The following is a 12,759-nucleotide window of genomic DNA, read 5'->3' as shown; positions in this document are numbered from 1 at the left end:
TTTAACATTGATGTGCTACAAAAAAGTTAAGTTCAAAACAGGTCAAAAATTTAAAACATTTGAAATTATTTCTTCATTTCAACTTCACTACATCAATAATATACCCCAAAGGAGCCCCCATGCCAAATATCAGCATCCTAGTACACATATTAATGAATGGAAAGTTTCTCAATAACTTGCACCAAAAACTTTAACATTTTCACGCTCATGCTGACGCTGACGCTCACGCCGGGGGTATAGCTCTGTTCTTCGAACAGGCGAGCTAAAAATGGAAGTGAACAATCACCACATTTATACAAATGACATCATATTTAAATCTCAATCGTTCCTTATTTTCTTCACAAGGTTGTCTCACAACCTCTCACATTTGCTTCATCTTTGATGTTGTCTCACATTTGCTTCATCTTTGTCTGTCACTCATAAATGGGAGATTATTGCCAAGAACACCACACACACACACACACACACACACACACACACACACACACACACACACACACACACACACACACACACACACACACACCCTCCACTCTCTCACACTTCGAAGGCTATCCCCATTAGAACTATATATCATCACCCTTCCACTTGCAGCTCAATGAGTTTACTCCCCTCCTGGCCTGACTATCCTGATGCTTTGCAGGAAGTGCATTACTTCAACAAGTGTGCCATCCCTCGGATGAGCGGTTAAGCTGGAGACCAATCTGCTAGCTCTCGAGTTTAGAAGATCCCACGGTGCCTTTCAACAAAGAGTAGGCAAAGTATTGCTGGCACACTGGCAGAATTCCAAAAAAACATCCTGCTCTGACCAAAGGGGGGTAAACTGCATTGGCAAATGCTGCACACTGTGGAGTGAACTTGTCACTAACTGTTGGGATCACTTGTATACACAGGAACAAAAAACCTTAAGAAGAAACACTTAAAATACAATTTTCGGATTTTCAAATGACATAAAGGTCCTGGTGACTAATAAAGGATCACTAATGGTTATCAACAACTCTTCTGCTTGTTGGAAAAAAAACGTAGCATTCTTTGTTTCACACAGGCACGTGACCTTGTGCGGGTATTCCACCAGTAGTTAAAGCTAAGTGATGAAACCGGTCCGGTAGTTGAGGGTGTGTAGCATTGGGATTCTCATGTGTGTACCATGTGTGAACGAGCCCCGTGTGTGCCCCAGTTAGAATAGGGACACCGTATCCCTGCGTGTCGTAAGAGGAGACTAAAAGGGTTGGCGTCAGTAAGGGCATTCGGCCATAAAACCATCGCCTCAAAAGGAAACCATGAGGAGTACAACTTATGGGCACTGGGCAGGGTACAGCCTGAATAACCCGTGGGGGTCCTCACCCCCTCTCGTTAAAACTCAAGGTGGGGAACCCGATCTAAGCAAGGGAGGAACTTTTTCCATTTATGATGACCAATCGTCTGATGCCCCACGTGGAGATCGGTTTCTGAGGTTTGGGACATGGAATGTAGGGACAATGACAGGGAGATCAGGAGAAGTGGTTGAAACATTGGTCAGAAGAAGAGTGGACATATGTTGTGTGCAGGAGACACGATGGAAGGGAAGTGGTGCGAGAATGGTGAAGGGTAGGCAGGGACAGAAGTATAAGTTTATGTGGCAAGGGTGCCCAGAAGGCATGCACGGTGTTGGTGTCATGTTTTATGAGGAGTTTGTAGACAGTGGAGTGAGTGTGACGAGAGTGAGTGAAAGGTTGATGATGGTGAGAATCGTGATCGGAAAGCTCTTGGTGAACGTCATCTCGGGATATGCCCCGCAGGTCGGTCGAAGAGAAGAACATGTTCTGGTGTGCGATAGAAAAGTTGATGGAGAATGTGAAAGATGAGGAAGTTGTTGTGGTCGGAGGAGACTTGAATGGACATGTGGGAAGGAGTACAGACGGTTTTGAGGGAGTCCATGGGGGTTATGGATATGGTGTGAGAAATGGAGACGGTGAAAGGATCTTGGAGTTTGCTGATGGAGCTGATTTGTTGATTTGTAATACTCAATTCCAGAAAGCGGATAATAAGCTTATTACCTACACGTCAGGTGGGTCGACGACAACCATTGACTACCTGATGGTGCGTAGGTGAGATAGGGGAAACTTCCTGGATACAAAGGTGATCCCATGGGAGGAGACCGTTTCACAGCACCACCTGGTTGTCTGCGATATAAGGGTGAAATGTGCGAGGAGAATTCAGTGGGTGAAGTACCAACCGAGGATGAAGGTGTGGAGGTTGAAAGAGGCAACAGTGAAAGAAGCATAAAGAGAGAGGCTGAGTATGGTTGAGGATGATGTGGTTGAGCTTGAAAGTGGTTGGATGTCAATGAAAGAGTCTATTGGGAGCCATTGGTGAGGTATGTGGATGGACAAAAGGACCACCGAGGCACTCGGGAACATGGTGGTGGGGTGATGAAGTTGGAAAGACGATTGAAGAGAAGAGGAAGAAGTTCAAGGAATGGCAAAAGGTGAAGAAGAGGCAGCGCATGAAAGTTATAAGGTAGCCAAGAAGGCTGCAAAGAAAGAGGTTGCAAAGGCGCAGGAGGCCCATAGGAAAATGTTCGGAGAATGCTTGGATTCGGAACAGGGTCAGAGAGCGGTATTCAGGATTGCAAAGCAGATAGCGAGAGGGAGGTGTGATGTGACGGGAGAGGTGTGATGTGTGATGTGTGAGGTGTGAGAGAGAGGTGTGAGAGAGAGGTGTGATGTGTGAGGTGTGATGTGTGAGAGAGGTGTGATGTGATGGGAGAGGTGTGATGTGTGAGGTGTGATGTGAGAGAGAGGTGTGATGTGTGCTGTTGAATGTAGAAAATGAATGGGATAGCAACATAGAGAGTAACCCAGTTTTAGGACCAGCAGAGAAGATAACTGAGAAGGAAGTCAAGGAAACTACAAGAGCAATGAAGAGTAGAAAAGTAGCAGGGCCGACGGGAATTGTGGGAGATATGTTGAAGGCAGCGGGAAGTTGGGGTGTGAAGAGAATGACAGAGATCTGTAATCTGGTGGTGAAAGAAGGCCGCATTCCAGTGGATTGGGAACTGAGTACCCTCGTCCCTCTGTACAAAGGGAAAGGTGACCCTCTGGACTGTGGCTCCTATAGAGTAATAAAGTTATTGGAACATGGAATGAAGGTATTGGAAAGGGTGTTCGAGAAGAGGATAAGGAAGAAGGTAAAGATTGACGAAATGCAGTTTGGATTTATGCCAGGAAGAGGAACGACAGATGCAATTTTTATTGTAAGGCAGTTGCAGGAGAAGTACATGGAGAAGAGGAAGAAGTTGTTTTTTGGGTTTGTCGATCTGGAGAAAGCATTTGATAGGGTTCCACGTGAAGTAATGACATGGGCATTGAGGAAGTTAGGAGTGGAGGAATGGTTGATCAGAGTAGTGATGGCAATGTACGAGAGAGCACGCACAGCTGTAAGGACGAAGGATGGGAACAGTGGTGAGTTTGAAGTGAAGGTAGGAGTGCACCAGGGGTCGGTACTAAGTCCACTTCTATTTGTAGTTGTGATGGAGGTGCTGGCTCAGAGGGTAAAGGAGGGTTTACCGTGGGAGGTGCTGTATGCAGATGATCTGGTGTTGATTGCAGAGAGTATGGATGGACTGAAGGAGAAGATGAACAAGTGGAAGGAATGTAGGTAGGCAAAAGGTTTGAAGGTGAATATCGGAAAGACGAAGGTGATGGCAAGTGGTAAAGCATGTGGTGAAGTGGAAAGGACTGGGAAGTGGCCGTGTGCTGTGTGCAGGAAGGGTGTCGGAGTGAACTCCATTCAGTGTACAATGTGTGCTGAATGGGTTCATCGAAAATGTAGTGGGGTGAGAGGGTCATTAACCAGTGTGGCAGCTACATTCAAGTGTAAGGTGTGCATCGAGGGAGCAGCAGATGAAGGAATTGTTGAGTTGGATCTTGGAGATGGTGTGAAGCTGGAAGGGGTGAAAACATTTTGCTATCTCGGAGACATGCTGAATGGAGAAGGTGTATCAGACTCTTCGACGGTTGGGAGAGTGAGATGTGCATAGAAGAAGCTTCGGGAACTGAGTGGCGTGCTGACGAAGAGGGGAGTGTCGTTGAAGCTGAAGGGAAAGGTGTATGCTACATATGTGAGGAGTACGATGATTTATGGGAGTGAGACATGGGTACTGAACAGAGAACAGCAACAAAGGCTGGAAAGGGTGGATATGCGAATGGTTCGGTGGATGTGCGGAGTATCGTTGAGAGAGAGGAAGACAAATGATGACTTGCGGAAGATGATGGGAATAGAGTCTGTGATGGATGTTGTGAAGAGAAACAGGTTGAGATGGTTGGGTCATGTGTTGAGGAAGGATGAAAGTGACTGGGTGAGGAGTGTTGGAAATGAGTGTAGTGGGAAGTAAGGACGGAGAATACGGAGAAAAACTTGGCTAAAGGTTGTGGAAGAAGAAATGTGGGCAAGGGGATTAAGAAGGGGAGATGCAGAAATAAGATAAAGTGGAGAAGATTGTAATGGGGCCCGCAAGGCTAACCCCCGCTTTAGCAGGGAAAATGGCCTTTAAAATGCTTGTTGTTATACTATGTGTGAACGCCTTTACAGTTGAGGAAGTCTGGGAAGAGTTCAAAACAGCACAGCGCTTACCTTGTGTAGGTCTTATTGGGTTGCTTTATGCAGCTTCTTTGGCGAGAGGAGTGTGGGAGGGGTCAATTGTTTATATAATCCTAGACACCTGGGTTTAGTTGACTAGGTGAGAGCTGATTAGCTATTCCCTCCATTCACAGGTGAGAGATGTACACACATAAACACATACACTGTATATGTAACTGTGAGAAGTAGCAAAAACTCAACACTATGGATAGGGTGCCTCATTTGTATCAAGTATATAACGGGAAGAAATTAAATGAGTCACAGACGTAGCAAATGGACGATTTTTATCGTGACAAACTTTTATCCAAATAAGCCTTTTTATTTGTCTTCCTCAATAAGAGTGAACGTGATAAACCCCCACTCCCTTGTATATTTTTTGTATATTTGTGTTGTCACCACTGAAAAAGCTGTGTATGTACTTTGTGACTGCATGTGCATGGCCCAATTATAACTCATGCAGTCAAGATGCCACATATCCCACAGATCTTGTCTCTCATCTTCCCAAATACATATTGTTGTGGTTACCAAATTCGCAAACCACCATTCAGGTCCCTTAGGTGAGATATCTCGGTAAGTATACGTGTAGTTAGGCCCAAACCCGTTGTCTAGAGGGAATAAATGTCATTCATGCGTGCTGCGACTCTTCAGGATAGCCGTTTTTCTTTTACTACCTTTATTTTTGGACCAACCGCCATGATTACCACCGCCAACCGCGTCTCAACAGTCATCACAACATCAACCACCCACCGCGGCGCCGCTTCACCACAACAGCCACGACCTTTCCCGTCACACCTCGCAACCGTCGCATCGCCACCGTTCTTGCGCCGCTTGTGGGTACCGGTATTGGACTCGTGCAGGGCGCGCGCCGAACAGCGTGTACGAAACCACGGACTTTCCGCTCCAAAAACGGATCAAAAACGACTCACGCCCACTTTTGTTCCGTCCAATCGGTGAGCGAGGGGCGATTTGGCCCCGCCTCCAGGGCGTTGGAGGGCGGTCGCTATATGCAAATTCATGGATCAAAATGCATTCACGCCCACTTTTTCTCGGGCCAATGGGGAGCGAGGTGAAAGGTCGAAGGCAGGGGGTCAAAGGCGAAGCCACGGGGCTTATATAAGCGGCTGCGTTCGTCAGAAAAGTGGTTGTGTGTGCGTTGGAAGGAGTTTGCAGGAGGAAGAGTTCGGAGTTGGAGTCGGAGCGAAGAGGACGGAGCTGTGGAGAGGCGGCGGCGGCGAGGGCAGACGAGGGGGTGCTCGCGTCGGTGCCGGGAGCTGCACACCAGGGAGGCCGACGGCGCGACCTGGTCGAGGTGGAGACGCTCATCGCGGGACCCGAGACAGAGTAAAAATCCTCCTTTCCCCGGGCATCAGCAACCCCCTCCTGTTTCCCCCTGCGCTGAGATAGTGCGACCAAGGGGGCCCCCCTTCCCACCCCCTACCAGACACTGTCCGCGAGGCCCGCGGAGTTGGGGCACCATCGCCGCTTCGCGCCTCATCATCAGATGGGTAGGCCCGACCCAGTCTCGGCCCCAGGCCCGCCTCATCCTGGAGGGTGGTTCTCTTTTCTTTTGCTTTGGGAATATGTGTTGTCGGCGCCGTCTGTGAAGTAGAATTGTATAAGTGTTGCCGTGTGCTCGATAGTCGGATAGCTCTGCATTGTGTCTTCGCTTTCACATTTGCTTTTTGTGTAAAATTGCATTGTGTTTCTTCTTCTTTTTCTATGTGCTTTTGGTGGAATTGTATATGTGTGCTTTCCGTTCATCGCGAATAAATGTGCCTTATGTTGAACTGTTTCCCGCTTCGCTTCGTCATTTCTCTCATTGAATCCTCATCTTGCTTCACGTAAAGGGTTGGTAGTGGGCTGAATACGCCCGATAATTAATCGAACCGTCGAGGCCGACGATAACACCGCTCGGTTATCCCGATAGCACGGAACGGGTCGCTTAAGTGGCCCGTGTCCGAAGTCGACCTGCGGCGAGGTGCGATCGCCCGGTCTACCCTCCGTGTGGGTACTTAGGTAGGTCGAATTTGGCGAGCAACCCTATCCCACGCGGGGGCCGATTGGCTCGATCGCGGTGAGACCGAAAGGTCCACCCGTGACTGGTTCCCGGCGTTAGTCCGAGAGGGTCACGACTGGATTGTCCGTCCGGTGGGCGACGTGCCGCGATTCGAGTTACGTGGCCGTTCGCACGCCGGCGGGCGCGAATCCGTAACAATATTTATCATTTTATTCATAACTAGCAAATACCACCCGTCCCTTCCCTGATGGGAATACAAAGAGGGGAGGAGAAAGAGAGGTGGGGAGGGGGGGTGGAGAGGGGGGAGAGAGGAGAGGTGGAGGCACGAGGAGTGATTGGGGGGGGCGAGGAAAGGTTGGAGCTAGGAAAAGTGTGGCAAGGAAGGGGGGAGAGCGAGGAAGGGGTCATAGCAAGGAAGGATGGGGGGGGGGGATTGAAAGCAAAGATATGTGGTATTGCTGGGAAACACTGGGTCCCTCCTCCCACCCCTTCCCTTCCTTCATCCCACCACACCCCCTCCCAATCGACTGCCACCCCACCTCTTACCCTGTATCCTCCCACCCCACCACCTCCCTCCAGACTCCCACCCCTTCCCTGCTATTGGTAGTGACTTGTGTGTTTATAAGTTCGGAATTGTGAGAAAAATGACTTTAAAGCCCCCGATATGGTGCACTGTGGTTAAAAAAAAATAAAAATAAAAAAAGTGATCCAATAAAGTTTCAGCACAATTAATCTTGTGAGCTCAGAGAAATAGCGTCACAAACAAACAAACAAACAAACAAACAAACAAACATCTCATTTGCTTTTATAAAGAAGTTATCATCCATCAAAGCTCCTAATGAAATGAAATAACATCCTAAATGACAGCAGATCACACAAAAAAAGAGAAACAATATGATTTCATGTGAAGGAAAAAAAAAAATCACATTACGTGACTGAAGCACCCCATGACACCGTGGAGTCAGCACTTTGTACTTTGATCCATCGATCAGTTATTAGAAAGGGGAATAGGATATATGTTTCGTTGTGTTTAGTAGAGTGAACTGCGTACCGTAGCACAAGTGACTGAATGAAAACATCCTCATCCTCGTCTATGTCTCTGTCTCTGTCTCTCTCAAAACTGAACGCAGCATGGGGTATCACACGTGATTGAACTGTGTTCATAATACCGTTCACTTCACCTTACCAAATCACTCACTTGGCATTGCCGCATCGTAAAAAGACGTGTATGCACAGCATGGGGCCGCACCATAGGTCTCTCTCAAAATAACACCCGTCACTTCGCTGCATATTGAGAAGGGATCTTCTTCTTTTTAAGTAAGTTTCATGGCATTTTCAGAGCCGCAAGGCTCTAAATACGCCACGCACCCAGACATAACAGCGGTGAACAAAGGAGCCCTTCGGTAATGCATAATACTATTTGGATTTCATGCTCTCTTTGAAAAATCTCAAAACCGCCTTGCAGAGTCAGGAATGCTTCTGGTTTAAAAGGCTGAAAATGTTCGGCAGATCCGGAACCCGAATCCCGACCTCTTTAATACTTTGAAATAGATGCAATCTGTGTCAATTATAAAGAGAGAATTTTAAAAACAGATGGTTCAAACCCTTGGACTTTCCTACAAGTATTGCAGGTCCCAGTAGAGTGATACCCTATCTTATGGAGGTATGAATTAAGATGACAGAGCAAAAGGAGGGACAACAGCCTTTCGGAAACAAATTAATTAAATAAATATGCTTAGTTATAAGAATCACTGGTTTCTTAAAAAAATTCAGATTTCACTCCAGATTGACAGTTATTTCATCCACGAGATCTGATTCTCAAATCTGAAACCAGATTTTGATTATATGCTTGAATTAGTCTGTGAGAGGTGATCGTGGGCCAAAACAAGATGGTGGCTCAAGGTCCACCCCTGCAAGGTGACAGAGGGCTGACCAAGATGGCTGGCCACCATTTTGGTCAGGTTTTTTTTTTGCGATGAACACCCCTTTTAATTATCTTCAAAAAGTGGTGCTTAAATTTACCCAAACACCCAGTTTTCATTCATGCACTCCCTTGGAGTTCCCTCGGTATGCATGCAGAGTTTCGGGCCACGAGGTGTCATGGTTTTGGAGCTATGGAGGAAACGAGGAGACACACACACATGAAAAGCAAGCAAAAATATGGGGAAAGTTTGAGTTAATCTATCAATTTAAATTATTTCACAGACTTTAAAAAGGTTAACTGTGTTGCACTCTTAGTTACTTATACCACCCATCGTGAAAATGGTGGTGCAACATTGAGTGACGGAGGTTGAATTTGTGCGAAAAAGGGGCCAAGAGGGCAAAATATCCTGCTAGCAGAATTTAATTTGGAATAAACATCATTCATGCTTGTTCTCCTGTCATTTCAAAAGTGAATGCTGAGCTTTGCCTGCGTGCACAGCAATTGAAACACAGCGTTGGAAGCGGCCTCCGTAAATGAGAGACAGACAAATGCAAGAACAGACACCACGGTTCGCAATATTGACATCCACGGTCCCGCTATTTCCAGACCCCACATATTTGTGTCATAAAGTGTGACCAGCTTCTACCTTCGCGTAGTCGTGTTTTTTGGGGGGGTGTTTTTAACACTTCAGGACTGGTCTCCTATATCCACTACCGCTGATATCAATTCAGCTTGGGAATTCTTCTACAGAAACCTGCTCTTTCATGCACAGATTCATCCCATGTAGTCGACAATTATCATACCCTTTCTTCCACTCTTGGTTGTCTGAATCCTGCAGTGAGACTGTTGCTTTAAAACAACTTGCATTCTCCTCCTGGACAGCAAATCTGACCAAAGGCAACCTCAGATCATTCCACAAAGCCTGTGACAAATGTCTACCCTCAGGAGAGCCAGATAACAACATCTGTGCAATCTCAAGAATGACCTTTCAAACTGTTCTCCCTCCTCCAAAACCTTGTGGTGTCTTGTCAAGTCAGTCTATGGTGTATGCTCCCCCTTCCATCCCTTTCCACAATTCAAATGGCACTCCAGTAGTGAGCTCGATCTCTTCTCTCTTCTCTCCCTCTCTCTCTCTCTCTCTCTGAACCCACCATTCCCAGTCATACCCAATTGCTCCTCAATGCTGCGTCTTTTGCATCTGAAAAGGGGGAAAAGTTTCTGTCAACCCTCATCTCTGAAACTGAACCGGACGCTCACGTGTCCTAAAAACATGATCTGCTGCTCTTGTACTTCCTCTCTCTGCCCGTTTCATCCTGTCATTTACCATTGGACATCTTCCATCTGCTTGGAAATCAGCCAACATCACAGCATTACATTGAAAAAGGTGCAAAAACGAATCCCCTTAACTACAGTACAATTATCTTACTTCCAATCATCAGCAAGATCATGGAATCCATCATCACAGTTGACATATTTAATCGTTCCTTTTCTCCAACAGCCTCATCTCAGATAATCAACTCGGATTCAGACCAGGTCATTCTACCATTAACATGCTGCCTTATACTCTCCCAATAATGGATTGAGACCCTCATTATCAGACATGAGATCAGGATCATCTCTCTGGACATATCTCAAGTTTTTGATATAGTCTGGCATCCTGCCTTGCTCTGCAAACTGTCTGCTTATGGAATCCAAGGCCAACTCCACTCTTGGATTACTGACCTCATTCAGTCTCATAGCCAAGGTGTGGCTCTCAACAGAACCTTTTCTTCTCCTCTCTCTGTCAAGGCTGGAGTACCCCCAAGGCAGTGTTCTGGACCCCATATTTTTCCTAATCTTCATCAATTATCTCACTGACACTCTGGAAAATCCTCTTTATCCCTTTGCTGTTGATGCCACTCTCTGCCGTGACATCTCTCATCCTTTTGACAGACAGGCAGCAGCCTTTTCCCACTCCTCAGACTTTGATAAAAATCAGATATTGGTGAAACACAATTTTACTCATGTATCCATATTGTCCAACCTTTGTGTTCTCCCTTACCCCTCATCATTACTGCACCCCTTGTTTGTCCATCCCAGTCTTCTTTCTCCCTCCGCCCTGTTGGTTTTTCTCCTTTTTCCCGCTGTTGTCTGTTATTGCTGTGTTATGATTTGTTCTGTGTCATCGCTCTTCCACAACCTTGACCATGTTAAATTATATACATATATATATATATATATATATATATATATATATATATATATATATATATATATATATATATATATATATATACATATATACATATATATACTAGCAATACCCATGCACATGCACGGGATAGCAGTACAACATAGCAGGTAGCAGACGACAGACCGTACACGGGGAATGACAAAAATACGCATTGTGCAAAATGCAAGTGGTACTATGGAACACCAAGACTTCCCAAACATTGTCGGCATGTCCGCTAAGTGCCACAGCAATTTCATAGGGATCGTGTGACGGCGAGCCGAGTTTTTAGTGTGCAAGCTTGGTATTATAATAGATATATATATATATATATATATTATTTAAAAAACGATCTTAAAAAATGCCCCGACATTCGTGGACCCTGTCATTCGCAGCATTTTTCAGGAACGTATACCCTATGAATGTCGGGGTGTGACAGTATATTGAAGATCTCAGGGATTCAGCAGTGCTCTGGAAGCAAACACCAGCACTGAGGGAGGTGTTGTGATACGAGTTGTGTAAGTAATATGTTCGGCTGGGTGAACCGTGCTTCGGCCTGACTCTAAGAGCCGATGGTGGGGACATTGAGCACAGTTTCTGCAGTTGGCATGCCACAGTTGTGGAGTTGACAGTCGGACCGTAGTTGGGTGGGAGGGTGACTTGGTGGAGTAGCATGGTCCATTCCATTATAGGAACACTTCAAGACTTTTTGGTGGAGCCTTGGTGATACCGGCTCCAGCCATGTGGAGTGACGCCCCGAGAACTCTCCAGCTCCAATACATGACGCAAGTTTCCAAGACCGGGCACTCACAAGATGGCGCCATTTTTCCACCGGGGTGGGGTTTTTCTTAATATATTTATTCTCTCGCCCTGCAACTTAACTTTCTTTCTTTGCTTGCTTTCCCTCCTCCCACAAACCTTTCGCTCTGGTTATTGTAGGATCAGTGGCTGTTGGGTAGAGTTAAGATATTAGGTATGCATGGTTCATGTTTGTCCGATGTTGAGGTTCGACAGTTTTTGTACCTCGTGTCTGTGTAATAATTCATTTTGAAAAGCACTGCTAATAAATTGTTTGGGCCAGTCGTGAGCTAGCTTTCTTGCTACATTTCCTTCGTTGAAAAAGTTAACCAAGGAAGCAACCGTTGGTTCATGCAGGAATGTGGAAGCCACGTAACCATTCGCACGCTCAATTTATTTTTATACATTGTCGAGGCTCGTATGAGAGGTAAAACACGATGCACAGCAAAGGGGGGCATGAGACAAGAATGGCAGGAGAGGGAAGGACAAAACAGTGGGGAAGAGACATTAGATCTGTGGAAGTGAGAGGGATGAGGCAGGGAACATGGGGAATACAAGATGGACATTACAGGGACTTTCAGGAAGGAAAGCAGGGAACTTGAAGGAGGTGGGTTTGAGGTGGATTAACGGGGGCAGAAAAGATAAGAGGTGGTGGTGAGCTGCTGTTTTGAAGGCCTGGAGGGAAGAATGGGATTGAAGAGAGTGTGGGAGTTTATTCCAAAGGTGGGAAAAAAGAGGAATGAAAGAGTGAACGTAAGCAGTGATTCGTGATTTTGGTAGTTTTACCAGAAGCGGGTTGTTGGCAGACCTTGAGCACCCTGCGGAAATATGGTGGGGACAAATCGCAGAGAGAGCAGAGGGGGTGAGACCATTGAGGAGAGGGAAGAAGACAGAAAGACCACCGACCTGCCTGTGGTGAGAGAGTGAGAGGCCCAAAGACTCAGCCTCACCGCGGGAGATACCAATGATCCGAAATGCCTTGGTTTCCACAGTGTGAAGCCGAGAAAGGTGAGAGGCAGGAGCACCAGCCCAGTGGAGAGAGCATTACTCCATCAGGCTGCAAACAAAAGCTTTGTATGTGGTCAGGAGCTCAGGTGGGCCGAGGAAGGACTTTGCACGATGGAGTATTCCCAGTCGGCGACTGGCTTTGGAGGCCAGGTTGGAAATGTGGCTTTCCCAGGAAAGAGCATG

The sequence above is a fragment of the Eptatretus burgeri genome, chromosome 6 (assembly GCF_056783735.1).
Source record: "Eptatretus burgeri isolate ZD-2024b chromosome 6, Ebu_testis_v1, whole genome shotgun sequence".
Taxonomy (NCBI): Eukaryota; Metazoa; Chordata; class Myxini; order Myxiniformes; family Myxinidae; genus Eptatretus; species Eptatretus burgeri.
The sequence above is the reverse complement of the archived record's forward strand: the minus strand, read 5'-3'. Positions refer to the sequence as shown.